We start from the raw sequence: 21,165 nt of genomic DNA on the forward strand, positions 1-21,165 counted from the left end.
GTACTTTAAACAACCTATCTGTATGTACTATAAAGCTATTCTAATACATGAGATTATATTGCATGTGGAGAAAGCATTCTCATGCAACGTAATAATGATTTTATACAACTATCTGATGCTGGGTCCAACTGGATTTCTTAGGTAAAACTTATTTTTCCATCGAAGAGTAATCTTTTTTTTTCATTTCAATTGCCACTAACCTGTTTCCCACAAGCAATAGTTAAAGAAAATCTACCAAATCAATTATAGTTGTTGATCTTCTGTCCTCAAAGCTTTCCCTTGAGCTCTTTCCTTCCTATGAAGTTTGAATAGCTATTCAGCACTACAACCCATGGTATGCAGGAAAATGTTGGCTTGCACTGGAAAAGCCTTTGAAAATGCTTTTAGGAAATCAAGGCATATGACAGATTATTCCCTTCGTTCTCTACTTTTCTGATCTGTGAATGTCCCAGCTGATTTCGCTATATTCTGAAATCTCATTGCCATTCTTAGCATTTGGGCGAGAAGACAAAGACAAGAAGGATGAAAAGGACAAAGGAAAAGAACATAAAGACCATAAGGGTGGAGACAAAAAGGACAAAAAAAAGAAAAAGGAGAAAAAGGAGAAAAAGGTAAGATGAGAATGGAAGAATAGAAATGGCTTCTTGTAAAAAAAAATGTCTATGCCTTCCATCACTTTTTGAGGGTGACCTTATAATGCATAACATTTTATGTAGACATAATTCAGCTCTTTATCTCCTTTCATTCTAGTGTAACGTATACGTTAAGGTGTTGCACTAAGAATGAAAATGTAAATTCAAATTTTGTATTGTTCAAATTCACTCTCTATTATGGAAAGTCCCTGGTTATAGGTAGTTCTCAACTTACAAAAATTTATTCAGTGACTGTTTATAGTTACAAAGGCACTGAAAAAAGTGAGTTATGACTGTTTTTCACACTTATGACCTTTGCAGCATCCCCATGGTCACATGATAAAAATTGGGATGCTTAGCAACCGGCATTTATTCATGACCCATGTTGCAATGTCCCATGGTCATGTGATCACCTTTTGAGACCTTCTAACAAACAAATTCAAAGGGAAGCCAGATTCACTTAATAACCGTGTTACTAAATTAACAAATAGAGTGATTCACGTAAAAACTGTGGCAGACAAGATCGTAAAAAGGGGGAAATTCACTTAATGACTGCCTTGCTTAGCAATGGAAATTTTGGGCTCAATTGTCATAAGTCAAGGACTATCTTTTGATCTAGCCATCGACTCTGACCTCAGCTTAAATCATTTCTCTCTTGTAGGAAAGACTGAAGGAAGGAAGGTTGCCATGAGAATATACTGTAAATCAAACAAAATTTAAATTACCTTACATGTCTTAAAATTTCAATACTGGTAGTTTTCACAGAAATCTTAAGGACTGGAAGGGATTTTATGGGATCATGAGCAATGCTTAAACCTGTATTCAAATGAATGTGAATTTTGTTAAATCATGGTTACGCTCCTCAGTGTTAGCCAATTTCATCTGGTGAAGTGGAAGGCAGTATAAAAGCATACCATGTTACAAATACAAATACACATAGAAGTGGCAGGAAAATATTTTGTCATTAATTCACTTTTTTGTTGTCTGTTTTCCTCCTATTTGGCTCTTAGCCATGCTAAATTGTCAACCTGATACAATCTTACAAGATTGGTTTAGTGAGCAGAGCTGACCATTTATTCAAAAGAATCAGAAGCATCAGAAAGGTAGAGTTGCATCATAAATTAATTAAATTTAATACATTAAAAATATCTACCTTGCTTCATAAACCCGGATGAGCTAATTTGGCAATGCCGCAGAGAACAGCTGGGTTAAAATGAATGGAAGAACAAGTAAAGGCAATATTGTTGTTATGTCTGCCTAGCCAACCAAAAAAGTAATGTTGATGATGTCTTCCAAAAGAAAATGTTCAGAGAGACATGAAGTTAGTAATGATGGGGAACTTTAATTGCTCTGGCATCTGTTGGAAAACAAACCCTGCTAAGCATGGTATTTCCAGGCACTTTCTCTTTTGTCTTCTCCTTGACAGAGTAAAAGATGAAAAAGAGAATAAACAGTCCTTGTTTTGATCTAATCAATAGAAAATAATTAGTTGGGTAGTGGAAGTAGGAGAAACATTGGAGGAAAGCAACCATATAATGCTGTAGTTCTTGGTTTTAAAGGAAACTACAAGTGAAGTCCACAATAATATGGACTTCAGAAAAAAGAAATAAACTTAGATCAATTATAAATTGATCCCAAAAATTAGGAGTAATGGGCTGGTCGGAAAATAAGAATTAGTGAAGATGCAGATATATTAAAAGCAAGAAGTAGTAATAAGGATTAAAAAATGGAAGATGGCAAACAAAGACAAGTGCAAAGTTCAGATCAAATGCATATATATATACCTATCATGATAACAGTACTTGCAGAAAAGATTTGGGAATTGCAGTTGAGTGCAAACTGAATATGAGACCTGCAAAGAGAAGAAAATTCAGTTTTTTGACTGTATCAACCAAAGTATAAATTTCCATTCCAAATAATCATTCTAATCTATTCTGCTTTAGAATACAAGACCACTTTTTATTGCCTTGATTCTGGGCACTATACTGTAGAATTTATAGAAAATAGAATAGGATAAATGAAGGGTTACAAAGGTGACTGGAAGTCGAAATTAAGACTTGTGAAGAGTGATTGGAGCTGGCTTTATGTAATCCTGAACTAAGGGAGATAAAATAGCATTCTTCAAATACTTGAAGAAATATCTCATAGCAAAAGATCAAAACTTGCTCTCCTTCATTCCAGACTGTAGAAGACAGGATAATGAATTTCAGTTAGTGGAAGACAGATTCTGGTTGAATGTTAGAGGCAAAAAGCCATTCCCAACAGTAAGAGCATTCTGACAGGTGAACCAATTACCCAGAAGAGATGATGGATGTTTTCAAGTAGACTGGATGTTTTCAAGTAGACATTTAGACAACCATTTGTCTGGGAAACTAATATTTTGCATTCTTACACTGCGCAGGAAAAGTTGGGCTCAATTTGAAGGCCCTCTTCCAGCCCAGTAATTACATTCTACATCAGCCACTGTGGCAAGGTTTTACTGAAATTTTCACTTAATCTTCAGGCCTTCAGAATTTTCATATTTGAGGCCTGGCAGCAAGTATTTTTTATGAGGAGTAAATATATGCAGATAAATATGTCTGAGAGCAATGGTCTCAATGCAGTGGCTTCTCTCTGAGACAGCTTAACATCTCTCACTCAAAATTGTCCTGGGTGGCAAGGAGAAAGGATTGAAAGGTGAAAATCAGTGAAAGGTTTAAGATAAATGAAGATGACTAGAGACCTTGTGAAGAAGGCAAATCATCATTAAAGGTGCTCTGAAACATCAAAAACATCAATGTCTTTTTAAAAAGTATACTTTCCATGCATTTTCCTATTTAGATCAAGGTAGAATTTCTTTTCCATTTCTCCTGACTGTCTCGATTCACTTCAATGTTTTTATGAAATCTGTGATGCTCAGAAAACGTTTTTCAGACTAAATATTAGGCATCTTCTGAATTGTGGGGAACTAAAACTTCTGTGTTTTCTAAATATAATGAGGGAATACACTGTGGGAATTTGAAGCAATGGAAAGTGTGTGCCGTGTGATAGTTGTGGTCAGCAAATTTTCCCCAATTGTCACATGTCACTTTCCAAAATGTGGAAGACTGCACTGGTAAGCAGATTTAATAACTAATGTGCGGATTAACCTGTCATATGCAATTCACATTAATGCTTGGATATTATGGTGGAAGAGAACGTGCAAGACAAACTGCCTCCAATATTGAGTGATTAATAATCACTCATGTAGTAGAACTTTCCTCTTCTTTCCACCTACCTCCACCCATGCATCTCCAAAAATCTTTCCATGGATCCTTTAACTTTCCAGATCAGGTTCTGGGAGGACGAAAGCTCAACTGGCTAATGCCATTCTATCAACATACAAGCACATTTGCATCTGTCTCCTACTTTGATCCCTTTTGTATGCATATTTGAGGGGATGTAAACATGCCTTGGATAGTAGAGTAGGAGGAAAACTGTCCAAAATTGTCTAAATGCAGAAGGCATAATGCAGAAACCTTTTTAGAATAATTCATCTAAAATCAGTTAGTGAAGACAGATTCTTGGTAAGGGTGGAGAAGAAGTGTGTGTTAATCTAATCCGAACTCTGACTTTTGTATTGAGTTTTTATGTACTGTGATAACATGCCAAGCATTAATCTCATCTCAGCACTGAGTTGTTTCAAATCTTTTATGAACAATTCAAGTTCAGTTGGCTTTCTTCCCTGTTATGAATATGAGTCAGCCTGGACCCAGCCAAGTTAACTAAAACAAAAAATTAAATAGGAAGAGGCACTGCGCATGTAAGAATTTCCTTTGCAAAACATGGATTAAAGAAGGATACATTGTGAATGAGCTTTCAGAGTAGAGTAAGATTGAGATAGAACGTTTGCCTTTTAAACATTTACTGCTACCTTCTAATATGTCAGCATTTTAGGGCGGTATAAAAGTATGGACAATAAATAAAAATAAATAAATATGGCATAGGGCATGCTAATGTGTATTGAAGGTATGAAAAAAGGTACTGGATGGCATGCTTCAGTTCTTTTTTTCCTCTGAAGGGGTGTGGCAACTTTGGTTCATTCATAACACATGCTTAGTGAGATGTATTCATTAGTCACTGCATTTAATAACTCTTGTCATGTAACTTTCTATTTACTGTACATGAAGTCCATGGAAAAATTGCTGGGGAAAGGATCCCACCCATTTAACAACTAAGTGGTGATAAATTCTAGGGTATAGGAGTTCCACGTGATAACCTGCAACATCATGCCACAAGGAAAGTCCCATAATTACACCTGTCCAAAGGTAGCCCCTCCCTTTAAAGGCGCTAATTACTATAGTAGTGTGAGCTGGCAAAAAGGGACGTTGTGATTAGACTTTGAACTTTGGCTGAGGAGTCCTGCATTAACTTCTATAACCACACAGAGTCAGTAATGGAGGGTGTGGGTAGGCCACTGTCTGGCAAGTTTGCATGACATGCTCAACAGTGTAAATGCTCTGGATAATGTCTGATTTTGCTTTTTCAGGAATCCAGTCATTGTTTTAACAATTTGTATGAACTAGGCCCTCAAATCAAGCCATGATATGATTCATTTCTTTGAATACAATTTGTTCTATGTATGCAGTCATTGTAGTTTATTAACCCAGACTTAAAGTTTAGGTGCTGGGAGCCAACGAGTCTAGATTAGTTTATGAACTTGTTCTGAAGGTAGAGTTGGGTAACCCATGCCTATGCTCAGTCTGGGATTCAAAATATGAATAATGCCCAAGTATTATTTAATACAGAAAAATGCCACCCAAAGTCCATGGACCACTTTTGCTCCTCCCAAAGTGCTAATAAAGAATTTGAGCATTCTAACTGGAAGTGCATTGCTTTCTATAGCAAGAGGTTGGGAAAGCTGTATTCTAAGATTAATACCAAGAGCTTTGGATTCTTGTACAACAGTAATTTAAAACACAAAATCAAGCAGTGAAAGAGTCATTTAGGCAGCTTCAGTAATCAGCTCACACTTATTTCATCACACATTCAAACTTCCATGCCATCTCACAACCATGTTGGCCAAGCTTTAGTCTTGGGAAAGACAGATGCAGAACCTCAGATGTGTTCCAGCAAGCTTTTTGATTCTATATTTTTATAACATTCTTATGTTTCCTTTAGCACAGGATGAACTGTTTATGGGTTTGTCTCTGGGTGCTTATTCTTTTCAGTGGACTCTGCAATTAAGCTATTTTCAGAATTGGATATTAAGCCTTTCCAGACACCTAAACCTAAACCATTTTCCATTCTTCCCATCTTTGAGATGATGGGCTCTCTGTTACACCACCAACCTGTTCTTTTCTGCTGTCAATTACTTAAGAGTTCATCATGGCTCTACTTTAGTTCTTACTTGTTTCGGTAACAACGCAACACCCTAACTCCCTTCCCCAGTTTCTGCTAAAGCAGCAACAGCATGACATTGTTTTCCCAACCTGGCATAACCACTTCTCTGATCTACGCCTTTCTCCTTTCTTTGCCATCTCCTCCATTGTTACCCTATATTTTTTGTTGCCACCACCTCATTCTACCATTCCCTAAATCAGCTGCATCCTAGGCTAGAGAACAAAACTAAGTCAAAGCATGGGACGGGATGAGGCTTCTTCTAAGCCTGGCTGTGTGTCCTGTCCTACAGTATCTTCCAACAGGTAGGAGCAATTTCCTCTGCTGGACTGACTTACTTACTTACTTTCTTTCTTTCTTTCTTTCTTTCTTTCTTTCTTTCTTTCTTTCTTTCTTTCTTTCTTTCTTTCTTTCTTTCTTCTCTCTCTCTCTCTCTCTCTCTCTCTCTCTCTTTCTTTCTTTCTTTCTTTCATTTTTACACTGCCCATCTCACTGATACAGTCCTGGTTTCCCTTCTCACCTCTGTCAATTCATATCTTCTCATTTGGCTCATCTCCATTTGTCCCTATTTTGTTTCTTGCTGCTGTGTTTTAAGTCTTCAATGAGAAAGCAAGGATTACATTGATTTCATCTGAGGGATTCTCCCTTGGAATAGACTTTCAAATATACCGGAACTGCAAGAATATACAATCTGTGGGTTGCATTTATCTTTATTAGATATCATTTGAATAGATTTTACATATTATATACAATATTTTATTGTATCGTGGCATAAATGTGAGTTCCAGTATAATAAGAGAACTGAATCCCTTTAAAAAGTTTTATGGATTTCGTCTTGTAGACAGCTTTAACAATTTTTAGGTTCTGCTCATTTTTATAGATTAAAAGGCTTTTATAGAACTACAAACCTAGACACTTGGCTTAGTTTTATATATTTTAGTTAGAATTTATTTCTACTTGCATATTTTATTATACTGTATTATACATATGCCAGTCATTAACCCCAAAAAAATCCTCTTTCTTTAGTGTTTCAAGTAAACTAATATAATTCTTTTACATTCTAAAGCTTGTTTTTTCTCCATCTATTTTTAAATTATTTCTGACCTAGCGGACTGGTGGGTTAATGCAGTTTGTATCTTTTCAGTTGAACTAAAATTGCATATTATGATTCAATCCAACAGTCAGTACTTCTCTGGTTGTTTTGTAACAAATTGGTAAGGATTTCTGACTTCTAATTACATCATAATTCCCAAAAAAATATTAATCATTTAGTGATTAATATCAATATATTATAATATATATTATATGAAAATAATCATTATCATTGTGAACTTGGATAACCAGACTCCTTGTTGGATCTTAAGAATGTCACTACACACATGCGCACATAACAGCTTCTATAAATGTGACATCTGCCCTCTCATAATTTATTGTACTTCACAGTTCAATAGCGAGGCTTACTCTGAATGATTATTGGATACTTAATGTTACAGTCTAATAGATCTTTAATATAAAGAGCAGAGACAGGATATTTTTCTTTTTTTATTACTAGATGGAAAGAAGAGTATCATTGCTTTCCCTCTTAAAAGAAAAAAAAAGATCCTTCACTATATCACTTCAAAAAAAAAAACTAAGGAAAAAACTTTGTGGCCCTTATTCTTCTTGCCTAATGACTGACATGATTTGCTGGGCTAAAATTTAGCTTTTTCCCATGTAAAAAGTAAAATACATGTAGGCTGATAATAGAATGACTTACAGCAAAATATACCATCATAGGACAATAACAGAAGAGCCATGGGAAAATTATGATCTATTCAAAGGTTAGACTCATCGATGTTGTTCAATGAAAAGATTACAGTGGGCTGGCCTCACCTAAAATCTAATTTGGGCAGAAGATTGGCAATTCTGCGACTGAAAATCAAGGGAATTATTCTCTCTCTCTCTGTCACGTATGAGTACTGAAGCATACGGAATGCTGTTACCTTCTGACTGAAGTGCTACCTATTTATCTACTTGCATTTGCATGCTTTTGAACTGCTAGGCTGGCAGGAGCTGGGGCAAGAATGGGAGCTCACCTGACATGGAGTACTTGGGTCTCAAATTGTCAATCTTCTCATTGACAAACCTTATAATAGACACACACACAAATGTGTATGTATGTAATATATATATCTTTATTCAAACACTGAAGGAATGTTAATTGTCCCTTATCAAACTGAAAGACGATTGAAAGGCAGAGTGTCACCAGATCATCAGATCACCCAAACCTTCAAGTGTTCCACATTTTTCTTAAATTTCTTAATAAAATAGTGTCCTGAGTTCTTCATTTAGAAGTCAGAATGAAATGCATAGATATAGAAGAGGTATGCCTAGCTTAGCCATACTAGAAAAAGATCTTGGAAGAGTAATTAGTTACAAACTGAATGTGAGTTGTGTAGGTGCAGAAAAACAATTCACATTAATTTTAGGTTGCTGCAGAGTATAGTTGTCCTATCGAAGGCAGTAATTATCTTACTTTATCCTTCTTTAAAACATTGGTTCCAGTGCTAAGCATCAAACTTTAAGATGACTCAGATAAATCGGGACAGGTTCAGAGAAGGGTATAATCTGAGGCCTGGAAATTAAGTTCTATATCAAGAGATGAGAAGTAACTGAAAATGTTTAGGAAAAACTGAACATGGTATAACAGCACTCTTCAAGTATCTGAAATTTAATCAAGGCATGACCCAAAGCATAAGAAACTGAATAATGGATCTACATTAGTAGAGAGCAATTTCTGATTTATTTTAAAAGACAAAGTCTTCATAGTAATAAGAGCAGTTTTACAATTGGAAGAGTTAACAGGAGAAGGCATGAGTTTTCTTTCACTGGATATATTCATGTAGTGACTGAAAGTCAGGGATGTTTTCATATGGATCCCTGCACTGAATAGGGGATGGACTAGATGACCCCTTCTTAAATGATTCCTTCCAACTCTCTGATTTTCTCTCCATCAAGCTCCTTACTGCCAGTTTTACTGCGAGCAACCCTCTAAATTTGTAAGTGGGATTATTTTCCCATCATAAGTGTAGATGGCAGGGCCTGAATATGGGACTTTCTGGGTGAAGAATAAGGACTCAGCCATTTAGGTACAGGCTGTCATATACAATGTATATAAAATATAAATTCCATGTTTTATCCTGCTGCTGGCCTAATCTCTTGGGTTTTATTTTCTAGCATGGGCAAGATGACAGTTCCAGCAGCAGCAGCAGCTCTGATAGTGACTCTGGCAAGGTAAAACAAATTGAATAGATACTTGACAAACCGAAGAGAAATGTATCCATAATTTTCACCAGCTTGGTGTTCCCAGATGTGTGGGATTTCATCAACTCCCAGACAACAAGGATGGGCGATTTGTGGAATTATTAGAGTTGAAGATGGATTATCAATATGAAATGTTATCAGTTGAAGAAGGCTGTTTTTAGCTACTACTATCAATAGCCTTTCTGTAGTCCTGCTAGAAAATAACTTTTTACTAGCGGTTGTAGAAAACATTTGAAGCTGCAAAAGTTCCAACTCTGAAACATCTCACACTCCAAAATCCAGAATCTGGCTTCCAGGGAACCATTTGGCATCAGAGTAATCTGTTCAGAGGTGGTATTCAGCAGTTCGGACCAGTGCGCCCCAATTGGTACCCGCCCCGGCTTTATGTCTTCCTATTTAGGGATGGGGGCATGCGCAGAAGGTGCACACATGAGCAAAGCGCATGTGCTGAAGGCCGGGCGTATGTGTGGAAGGCAGGCGCATGCATGCGCACACAAAGCAAGCGTGCGCGCACGGGGAGAACCAGTAGCAACATAATGTGTAACCCACTGCTGAACCTCTTCCAACCTAATCAAAGTAATCTAAATTGAAGTGAGCCATTCTCACTAAAGCAGAATCAGGCCTGTTTTGCTTTTGTGCCTCCCTCCCTCCCTCCCTCTCTGCAAGACTATCATATTGAAAGGATAAAAGATTCCTCAATTTAAGGTCAAATGGTGCTTTTCTTTTAATCACACAGACTCACAGTGGAGAAAAGAAGAAAAAGGAAAAGAAATGACTTTGAGGCAGCCCACACCTCCCAGCTGAATTGAAGTTCAACTAGTGAAGGGTATTTGGGCATAGGGGGAGAAACAAAAATTATGTTCATTTTCTTCAAAATAAAATGTCTTTATTTTGGTTTACCTTAACATGCTTGTTTCATGTTTTTTTTTCTCCTTTTTTTCTCCTTTGACTGTGGCTTCATGTTAGGAATGATCAATAAATGAATGGGACCTATAATGAAATATATACACTCTTGTTCAAGGTACTACTATTCAAGGTAATAGTTTAGCCAACTAATCTTGCCTTCATACAGGTTATTGCATTCCAATTCTATATTTAGTTTTTCATCCTTCACCCAACAGACATTGACTGATTGTTCTCACTGTCAGAAAATTTCTCCTTATTTCTAGGTTGAATCTCTCCTTGATCAGTTTCCATCCATTATTTCTTGTCTGGCCTTCAGGTGCTTTGGAAAATAGCTTGACGCCTTCCTTTCTGTGGCAGCCCCTGAAATATTGGAACACTGCTATCATGTCTCCCCGGCCCTTCTCTTCACTAGACTAGCCATGCCCTGTTCCTGTAACCGTCCTTCATATGTTTTAGACTCCAGTCCCCTAATCATCCTGGTTGCCCTTCTCTGCACCTTTTCTAGAGTCTCAACATCTTTTTTATAGTGTGGTGACCAAAACTGGATGCAGTATTCTAGGTGTGGTCTTATTAAGGCTTTATAGAGTAGTATTAGTACCTCACTTGATCTTGATTGTATCCCTCTGTTAATGCAATTTAGGATTGCATTGGCTTTTTTGGCTGCTGCTGCATACCTATGGCTCATATTTAACTGGTTGTCCACTAAGACTCCAAAATCCCTCTCACAGTTACTGCTATTAAGCCTGGTTTCACCCAGTCTATATGTGTATTTTGATTTTTCTTGCCTAAGTGTAAGACTTTATTTTTCTCGACATTGAATTTAATTTTGTTAGATAGGGCCCAGTGTTCAAGTCTGTCAAGATCCATCTGGATAGCTTAGTATCGTCTGCAAATTTGGTAAGTTCCCCTTCTACTTCCTCATCTAAGTCATTTATTGAAGAGCACTGGGCCTAAGACAGAACCTTGTTGTACCCCACTGCTTACTTCCCTCTATGTAGACGTAGACTCATTAAGGACTACTCATTGAGTATGGTTTGTCAGCCAGTTACAAATTCATCTGGTGATGATACTATCTATCCCACTTTTTTCTAGCTTACCAAGAATTAGGTTGTGGTCTACTTTGTTGAATGCCTTGCTGAAGTCTTAAGTATATTATGCCCATAGTATTTTGCTGGTCTACTAATTTAGTCACTAAGTTGAAGAATAGGATTTCTTGCATCAACAGGGGGTTGGACTAGAAGACTTCCAAAGTCCCTTCCAAATCTGTTATTCTGTTTTTCTGTCATTTAATAATATTCTGTCATTAATGATCATACTCAGTCTGCACTACTCTAGGAATAGTTCATCTGCAGGACATGACCTATGAAGATGACTGTGTTCAGGGCAGGACATTACACTTACTTAAAATAAAAACTCAGCGTTGAATGGGCGCTATCTAACAAAATGAAATTCAATGGTGAAAAAAATAAGGTTCTACATTTAGGCAAGAAAAACAAAATGCACAGATACAGTATATATGGTACCTCGCTCAATAGTAGTAATTGTGAGAGGAATGTTGGAGTCCTAGTGGACAACCATTTAAAATAGGAGCCAGCAGTGGGCAGCAGCTGGCAAAAAAACCAACACAGTTCTAGGCTGCATAAACAGAGGAATAGAATCAAGATCATGTGAAGTGTTAATACCACTTTATAATGTCTTGGTAAGGCCACACTTGGAATACTGCACCCAGTTTTGGTTGCCACAATTTAAAAAAAGATGTGAGACTCTAGACAGAGTGCAGAGAAGAGAAACAAAGATGATTAGGAGACTGGAGGCTAAAACATATGAAGAACAGTTGCAGGAATTGGGTATTTCTAGTCTTATGAAAAGAAAGACTAGGGGTGAGATGATAGCAATGTTCAGGGGCTGCCACAAAGAAGGGGGAGTCGAGCTATTCTCCAAAGCACCTGAGGGCAGGACAAAAAGCAATGGGTAGAAAATAATCAAGGAAAGAAGCAACTTAGAACTAAGAAGAAATTTCCTGACAGTTAGAACAATTAATCAGTAGAACAATTTGCCTGCAGAAGTTGTAAATGCTCCAACACGAAGATTTTAAGAATAAATTAGATAACCATTTGTCTGATAGGGTTTTCTGCCTAGGCAGGGAGTTGGACTAGAAGACTTCCAAGGTTCCTTTCAACTCTGTTATTCTGTAATGAACCAGTGATGCCATATTTATGAGGACAACTTTAAGTAAGGAACTGAAATAGCAATTGCAATTAGCTGTATTAAACCTAGCAATTACATGAACAGGTAACTTTACATGGGACTGAGTGCTACAAAAAATAGTAGCAGTCATTTCAATGTCTTTAAAATTAGATCAGTAGATGCTCATATAACCAGTGTGAACAATATATTGATAAGGTATGTCCATGATTAAAGAAAGTATATCAAGCCATGGTTAAAATCAGGGTTGTAAAATAGGCCAGACTAAGAAACCAAAGCCATTTAAATATGAAACTACTTTTATTGAAACCAATATATAGCCAGGGTACAATGGCAAGGAGGACTGGAATTACTGTCATTGTGCCATAGCCATAGAGCATGGTTCATGTGGCAATGTTGCTAAGTGACGGCAGTTCTGGTTGCTGTTGTTAAGTAGGGACCTCACATGATTGACTTCCAATTTCGTGTCAGCTTCACCATTGATTTTGCTTGTGGGAAGATGGCAAAGAACATGGGAGATCTTTTTCACATAACTTCAATTTGCTGCAATATTGTAATTGCCAGCTAGACACCAAACATGATTAGTGAATGTAGGTATGCTGTGATGGCCAGAACTCCAAGGACTGGTCATAAATCCCCCGATTCAGAACCATCATAAGTCATTGCAGAACCATCATTGCTGAACAAGTGTTGTAACTTGAAGAATACCTGTATTATCAGAATCTTGCAAGTTTGGGTGTGTTTCCCTCCTTCTCCTTGTGTGAATTAGGGACTCAAGCTGTGCTTATCTCATCGTTGCCTTTGTAGTGGCTCTTTTTCTGTTTAGGCCATTCCATACATCCTTTATAGTTAACACCATTAATTCAATTTATTTATATAGTACACTAGTTGGACACCTGTGCTTCGCTACAAAACGATGTGCTTGGGCTTGATAAATTGACACTTACAGCCTGAAACTTAATTTAGAATGTGTAACTCCGTAGCATCAGAGTGTGTTAATATAATGCAACTGGCAGTTGGAACAGAGGAGGAAGGGGAGGGGGAGTAGAATGTCCCAGCCCGCAGCATCCATCAGTATTTCATCTGGCTAGCATCCAGCCAGTGTGTGAGAGAGTTGAGGGGTGTTTGAAAACTCAAACAGTATTTGCTGTGTGAGCAAGAAGGAGACAGGAAGGAGGCTGGGCATGGCTTAGCTCAACTGTTCTGTAGTAAAGCTGCTTGCTGCTGTGAAAATAAAACTGAAAGTGAAACTCCTCTCCTCTGCATTTTGCATTTGGAACAAATTTCTTTTCAGGTGGGGAGGGGGAGTAGAACTCCTTAGCATCAGAGCGTGTTAATAATAATATAGGAAATACTAATGCTTTGATGATCATTTCGAAAAATCCTTTCTTAGTGAGCACCTAGAAGCCAAGAGGAATATATGTGGCAAATTAGAAGTTTGTAGGCGTTACGGTTATGGAAATTTCATGATTACAGCGTGAGTGGTTTTCGCTTTTATATATAGAGAGTGTATCATAGAGTAATCACACTGGCGGGATTTGCAAACTCACATTAACTACCTAATTCTGTTTCAGAGTATGCAAACCCAACCAAAACCTGTTGGTGGAGGATAGCAGCAGGAAAAGACTATTTTTCTCTATTCTTGGGACCACTTTGTCATTCTCACTGAACTAATGATATACTATTTTTTTTCTATTTTTGAATAAGAAATGTTATTCTTAGCATTCTTCACTTATCTCATTTCATCTTATTTTAGCTGCCTTAATCTCATATTTAACAATCAAGGCTACAAGTCCTCCTTATCAACACAGAGACACACACAGAGACACACACAGACATACAGACAATTTTTGCCCAAGCAAGATGAAATAAATAAATAAAAAACTGCCGTGATAATGTGAGCTTGGAGGGGAATTCGTCCAATGGTTGGCAGATATCTCAAGTAAAAATAACCCTTATGATCAGGCTGTGATTGACGGTGTCAATCACAGAGTGTTGGACAAAGAGACAGGAAAGAGGCTTCCTGGTATTAGTCAAGCAGAATGAAGAGGGCAACCAGGCCAGAGAAATCAAAAGAGGGCAGTTCAGGTTTTGGTCAAATGTGCTTGTGAGAAGAGAATTATGGGAACTTATGGAATGCAACCAGTCTGAACAAGCAGTTGCTAAGATTAGCAGTGAAAAACAACAACAACAACAAATATAATGTTTGATACTCATTTTGATTTACACAGTTTTCAATCAGCTATCACGACAGCTTGTTCTACCATAGGCACTTTCCGCCTCTAAACCATATGCAGTACTATTTATCAATTGCCCTTTTAAAAGATTCCTGCCTGGGTCCTGGGTACGTTTTCACTAGCCTTAAGCTGATATAGTAAGAATAGAATAGAATAGAATTTTTTATTGGCCAAGTGTGATTGGACACACAAGGAATTTGTCTTGGTGCATATGCTCTCAGTGTACATAAAAGAAAAGATACGTTCATCAAGGTACAACATTTACAACACTTAATGTTAGTCATAGGGTACAAATAAGCAATCAGGAAACAATCAATATCAGTATAAATCGTAAGGATACATGCCACAAAGTTACAGTCATACAGTCATAAGTGGAAGGAGGTAGGTGATGGAAACAATGAGAAGATTAATAATAGTGCAGATTTAGTAATAGTTTGACAGTGTTGAGGGAATTATTTGTTTAGCAGAGTGATGGCGTTTGGGAAGCAACTATTCTTGTGCTTCTTAACTGCCAGTTGTTCTGGTGTGCAGTGCTCTATAGAGTTGTTTTGAGGATAGGAGTTGAAACAGTTTATGTCCAGAATGTGAGGGATCTGTAAATATTGTGAATCTGTGAAATCTGTTAATGTATATAGAAAACTGATTGTGGCTGATCTCTTGTCCTTTACAGAAATAATAATAATAATAATAATAATAATAATAATAATAATAATAATAATAATAATAATAATAATAATAATAATAATAATAATAATAATAATAATATTTTAATTTTTATACCGCCCTTCTCCCGAAGGACTCAGGGCGGTGAACAGCCAAGTAAAACCATACAATATATTACAATAAAAACTATTTAAAAAACTTATTCCATATGGCCTAAATTTAAATATAAAATACATAATAAAAAATAAAATAAACCCCATTTAAAACGAATTAAAAACCCCTATTAAGCCAGTCCTGCTCGGAAGAATAGGTATGTTTTCAGCTCGCGGCGAAAAGTCCGGAGGTCAGGAAGTTGTCGAAGTCCTGGGGAAAGCTCGTTCCAGAGGGTAGGTGCCCTCACAGAGAAGGCTCTCCCCCTGGGGGTCGCCAGCCGACACTGTTTGGCTGACGGCACCCTGAGGAGACCCTCTCTATGGGAGCGTACCAGTCGGTGGGAGGCATGTGGTAGCAGAAGGCGGTCCCCGTCCTATGCCATAGAGCGCTTTAAAGGTGATAACCAACACCTTGAAGTGCACCCGGAAGACCACAGGTAGCCAGTGCAGTCTGCGCAGGATTGGTGTTATATGGGAGCCACGAGTGGCTCCCTCTATCACCCGTGCAGCTGCATTCTGGACCAACTGAAGCCTCCGGGTGCTCCCCAAGGGGAGCCCCATGTAGAGAGCATTGCAGTAGTCCAGGCGAGAAGTGACGAGGGCGTGAGTGACCGTGCATAAGGCATCCCGGTCTAGAAAGGGGCGCAACTGCCGGACCAGGCGAACCTGGTAAAAAGCTCTCCTGGAGACGGTCGCCAAATGATCTTCAAAAGACAACCGTCCATCCAGGAGAACACCCAGATTGCGCACCCTCTCCATTGGGGCCAATGATTCGCCCCCAACAGTCAGCCGCGGTTGCAGCTGGCTGTACTGGGATGCCGGCATCCACAGCCACTCAGTCTTGGAGGGGTTGAGCCTGAGCCTGTTTCTCCCCATCCAGACCCATACGGCCTCCAAACACCGAGACAACACTTCGACAGCTTCATTGGGGTGGTCAGGGGTGGAAATGTACAGCTGGGTGTCATCCACGTACAATTGATAACTCACCCCAAAACCACTGATGACCTCACCCAGCGGCTTCATATAGATGTTGAACAGGAGAGGCGAGAGAACCGACCCCTGTGGCACCCCACAAAGGAGGCGCCTCAAGGCCGATCTCTGCCCCCCTGCCAACAGGGAAAGAGAATGATTTAATTAAGGCAGTTGTCAGTGTAGGCAAGAAAGCTGCAAAGTTGTATCTATGTACTCATTGGCAATAGAGGTTGATGTGAGGATACCTTTACCTTTTTAAAGAGGTTCCTGGCATGGAGTACTCTGGTATGATAGAGTTTCTCTGTATATATGAGAGAATCAGTCTCTAACTTCTCAATCATGGCAACTTTATGATCTGTGAACTTCAATCCCTAGAATTCCCTAGCTTGCTGGCTAGGGAATTTCAGGGGTTGAGAGGGCTGCAAATTTTAAAAGTTACCAACTGTTGAGAAACAATGGTCTACAACACTTAGGGAAGAGTACCATCTACTGCTTCCTCTGGCACACTGCAGCCTCTGTTCCAGCTCTTTGAAGAAGTTCTTTTCAGCAAGTCTCATATCTGAGTTATAAGATGATGCTCCTGCCACTGGTTAAACTACAGATAGTCCTCATTTAGTGACTGAAATTGGTTCCACATGGACAAATGATCCACATGGAACCACATGACTGAGAGACAAAAATGCTGTGAAAATTGGCTAAATGCTTCTGTCTCATTCAGTCAAAGTCCTCTCATATATAGCCTTCTATGTTTGACCTGGTTTCTTTACCTTTTTCTACCCTCTCACAAGCAATTTCTTCCTGAGCTGCTTTTTTCCATAGACTGCACCTCCCTAAAAAGCTAAGGATAAGTTAACAAGCTCAGCTCTGTAATCTTTATTACTTGATGAGGGACTGGTAGGTCCTGGAAACTGAGCAGACCTTAATCAGTTTCTTACTGAAGGCTTTTGTTGTCCTAAATGCAGGTATTGGCCAGTTATTTTTTTAACACTGTTGTAATTGCCAACTGTCTGAGGCAGTTGCTAAAGAAAGATTACTTGTATTATATTTTAATGCTGTGATTAATCAATAAAAGCATTATTTCATCTGAGGTAGAACATATTTTAAAATAAATATTGCACATTAGATATATTTTACCATTCTGTAAAGTGGAACCTAACAGTCCAAGCAGGGATTACTGTGGCCTGTAATGACTTGGGAATGCAGCTTGAGTTTGTCCTGGATTTCTTCATTGGAAACACATATATTTGCTGAAATAATGGGGTTTTGACTATTCCCATTTTTTCAACATTGATAGAATATGAGAAATAATGACTTAGACATCCTCAAGATTGGGCGAGAATGGAACAGGATATGCCATTATGTTAACCACAACTGAAATTGCTTTTTTTATATTCATTCACTGCTGACGATCTATAATTTTACCTAGTCTTACTTACCTATATTCTTTATATCAAGTGTCAAGATGATTTTAGATGGCACAATGCTGTCCTTAAGGCTGGTCCCCATTTTGAAATATAGCAGCCATCTTGTTAACTTGAATTGTTTCACATTAGAAACCCATAGTTGTCGAGCTTTTAAACTCGACAAAAAGTAGGCAGAAAAATATATCAAATCAATCTCCATGAAGATGGAATTACAGGTAAACCTTGCTTGTCAACCATCTTGTTTAGAAACTCTTCAAAGTTACGATGGCAGTGAAAAATTACCTTTTCAAATAGTCCTTGCATTTCTGACCTGCGCAGAGTCTCTATGGATCCTATAATTGCCATTTCTGTGCTTTGCAACTGGTATTCAACAAGCAGAATGGAGAAGGTGTTAGTATAATTGGAAATAACGATCATGTAAGGTCTCAATTATTGCAGCAGGTTTACACAATATTGACCATGGTTCTTAACAGTGGAGTTGCCTGTCCCAATTGTGGTTGCTAAACAAGGACTGCCTGCATATAATTTAGATACTATTATGAAGAATGCTACCTTATAAAAGCAATGAAAAAGACAGAACCACAGGAACATTTAATGCATGGTTTATCCATTTATTTTATACTTGACCTCTCTGGATAAATGAAATGATTTGGTTTTGTGGGATTCTTAAAAATCTTGAGTTCCTAATTTGCAGGAAGATGTGTGTATATTGCCATAGCAACCAGTTCTTTGGATTTTCTTTGAAATTACATCTCATAAATGTCTCTTAAACTAAAATGTAATGTGTAAAATGCCAATTAGGGGGAAATTTACTGTACTTATTAAAATGATAAGCTGTAGTTGTGAGGTAAAGATTACTGTGCAGGAAAACAACAGGGTAACTCTTGATTTCCAAACCAGGTTTCATAATCCAAGAGATGCTGTGGTTGCTTCTAGAGGTGCTGTAATCAACCTATGAGATTTTCTAACATTTTGGCAATTGCCACTGGCTATAATGATATTGTGAAAGTTGATCAACATTTGTTAGCCATTTTGTCATGTTTTTAGCTAAGCGAAAGCATATGAATGATAGGATTATATTATTTATCACAGAAGCCTCTTTATGAAAGGGAGCTGTTTAGAAAGGAGATCAATCTGTAGAATATTTACTGTATCTCATTATTAAATGTTGGTTCAGGGCATATGATCTAATTATCTCACTATTGAATACAGAGGCATATGATCCATTCTCCCAAATTAAATTGGTATGTTACTTCAATATTCTGTTCCCTCAACTATTTTTACGATGTATTTTTGTTGGATTTTTGTACCCTACCAAGTATTTTTTCCCCTCTTTTATATCCCCCGATATAATCATGACTCCAAAGTTAGTTCTTTTCGTTGTTTGAAGTGGTGGTTTATTCTGTAGTCTCAATCACTTCCTACATAAACTAAGACAAATTTAGAGAAATTTGGGAGATATGGTTCAATATCTGATCTAAATAGCAGCTTTGGGAAGGACAGCCAGTAATAGAGCTTCTAAATGGTGGCTCCAAAGATTGCAAATCACCATGATCACATTCTGATGGCCTATTAAACTATCAGTGGTCTGGGTTATTGGGTGAATCCCTGAAAGTTAAAAAGTCAAAAATAAATAACTGTTAACTTTTCCCATGTTTTCAAAACAACCCAAATCAATCTTGTTCCAATTCATTGACCAGGATTTACTTCCACCAGCTCATAGCATAGAAATCAATGTTTCTCAACTACAGCAACTTCAAGATGCATGGACTTTTAATTTCCCAACATTCTGGCTGAGCAAATTTTGAGAGTTGAAGTCCACATATACTAAAATTTCTGAGGTTGCCAAAAACTAGCATAAACCATAAGACAAACTAAACCTCAAGCTAAAAATTTAGGAATTTTTTTAGATTTTTTAAAGGAAAAAACTACCTTTTAGTGCATGCATGCCTGTGTGCATTGGCTGGAAATCCCAAAAGTGTTTTTTTCCTTGAAGACGTTTTGCTTCTCATCCAAGAAGCTTTTTCAGTTCTAAGTCAGAACTGAAGAAGCTTCTTCAATGAGAAGCAAAACATCTTCAAGGAGAAAACAAAGTCCAGTTGCCTTTCGAAAAAGCACCTTTGGGACAACCATGACCTGGATGACTGAGAATCTCCACAGACATTGATGGGAAATGTCAAGTTTGTTGCCCACCACTGGTCCTGCTCGCACTTTATACAATGTATGCAGGATTATTATTTCAGAGAACAATATTCTTGTAAGTTACATTAGAAGCAAAGTGTTGTTGTTTTTTCATGGAGCTGACCAAATGGAACGGGTTACTTAGTGACACCCTTCACAATTACAATAGTGTTTATATTCTAGTGTTGGAAGAAATGTCCACCTGGGTTCAGTTCCAAATGGGAAAAAGACACTGGAAACATGGAGACCGCTTGGAAAGGTGGTTTTTAATGGTGGACAGGATCACATGCGTTGATGATGTTGGGTGAAAGAGGAAAAAAGGGAAGAGATGCTGAGAGTGCCTGAATTTCATACCCTCTCTGGGCTTTTGAATTTGAGCTTGTATTCGGATTGGTTGTCAGACTCCCTTGGGGCCATGCAGGAGCAACTCTGTAGGCTGTCCTGAGTCCCAGGCTTGCTTGAGCGTTGTTGGGTGATGTAATCTTCCCAGGTGCCATGTGGTGAGTTCTGTTGCTAGATGGGTAGAGGGTAATCCTACCTTGTTGGATCTTGAGTGAGGGCATTTGCTTATAGAATAGAATAGAATAGAATTTTATTGGCCAAGTGTGATTGGACACACAAGGAATTTATCTTGGTGCATGTGCTCTCAGTGTACATAAAAGAAAAGATACGTTCATCAAGGTGCAACATTTACAACACAATTGATGGTCAATATATCAATATATATTGATCTATCTATCTATCTATCTATCTATCTATCTATCTATCTATCTATCTATCTATCTATCTATCTATCTATCTATCTATCTATCTATCTATGAATAGACCTAGCTATCTCTTTAGTGTGGACATCTGCTGTGGGCTATTGAGGATGGTGGGGGCTATTTAAGCTATTAAGAGTGAGTTAGTTTCCTGCCTAAAAGCATGTTTCTCCATTTCTCAACCAGGGAGGTATAATATTCTGCCTTTTTAATATTTCCTAGAATATTTCATTTTCCTAGGAGAGGGCAGATGTGAACTTCCAACACAAAGCAGTACCAGTGGTGGGTTTCAATTTTTTTTACTACCTGTTCTGTGGGTGTGGCTTGGTGGGCATGGCAGGGGAAGGATACTGTAAAATCTCCATTCCCTC

The 21,165-nt window shown here is 37.9% G+C and overlaps 1 protein-coding gene across 2 annotated transcripts in view; it reads left to right on the forward strand.

Moving 5' to 3' along the window:
• FAM114A2 (family with sequence similarity 114 member A2) overlaps nt 1-10,198 on the forward strand; it is a 49,102-nt gene extending 38,904 nt beyond the window's left edge. For both annotated transcript variants that reach the window (XM_058166030.1, XM_058166031.1), the window contains 3 exons: nt 493-611; nt 9,207-9,263; nt 10,030-10,198. The gene's annotated coding sequence lies outside the window, so the exon portion shown is untranslated. The remainder of the gene's footprint in view (nt 1-492; nt 612-9,206; nt 9,264-10,029) is intronic.
• The last annotated feature ends 10,967 nt before the right edge of the window (nt 10,199-21,165 follow it).

Source organism: Ahaetulla prasina, chromosome 2 (assembly GCF_028640845.1).
Source record: "Ahaetulla prasina isolate Xishuangbanna chromosome 2, ASM2864084v1, whole genome shotgun sequence".
In the NCBI taxonomy this organism is placed as follows: Eukaryota; Metazoa; Chordata; class Lepidosauria; order Squamata; family Colubridae; genus Ahaetulla; species Ahaetulla prasina.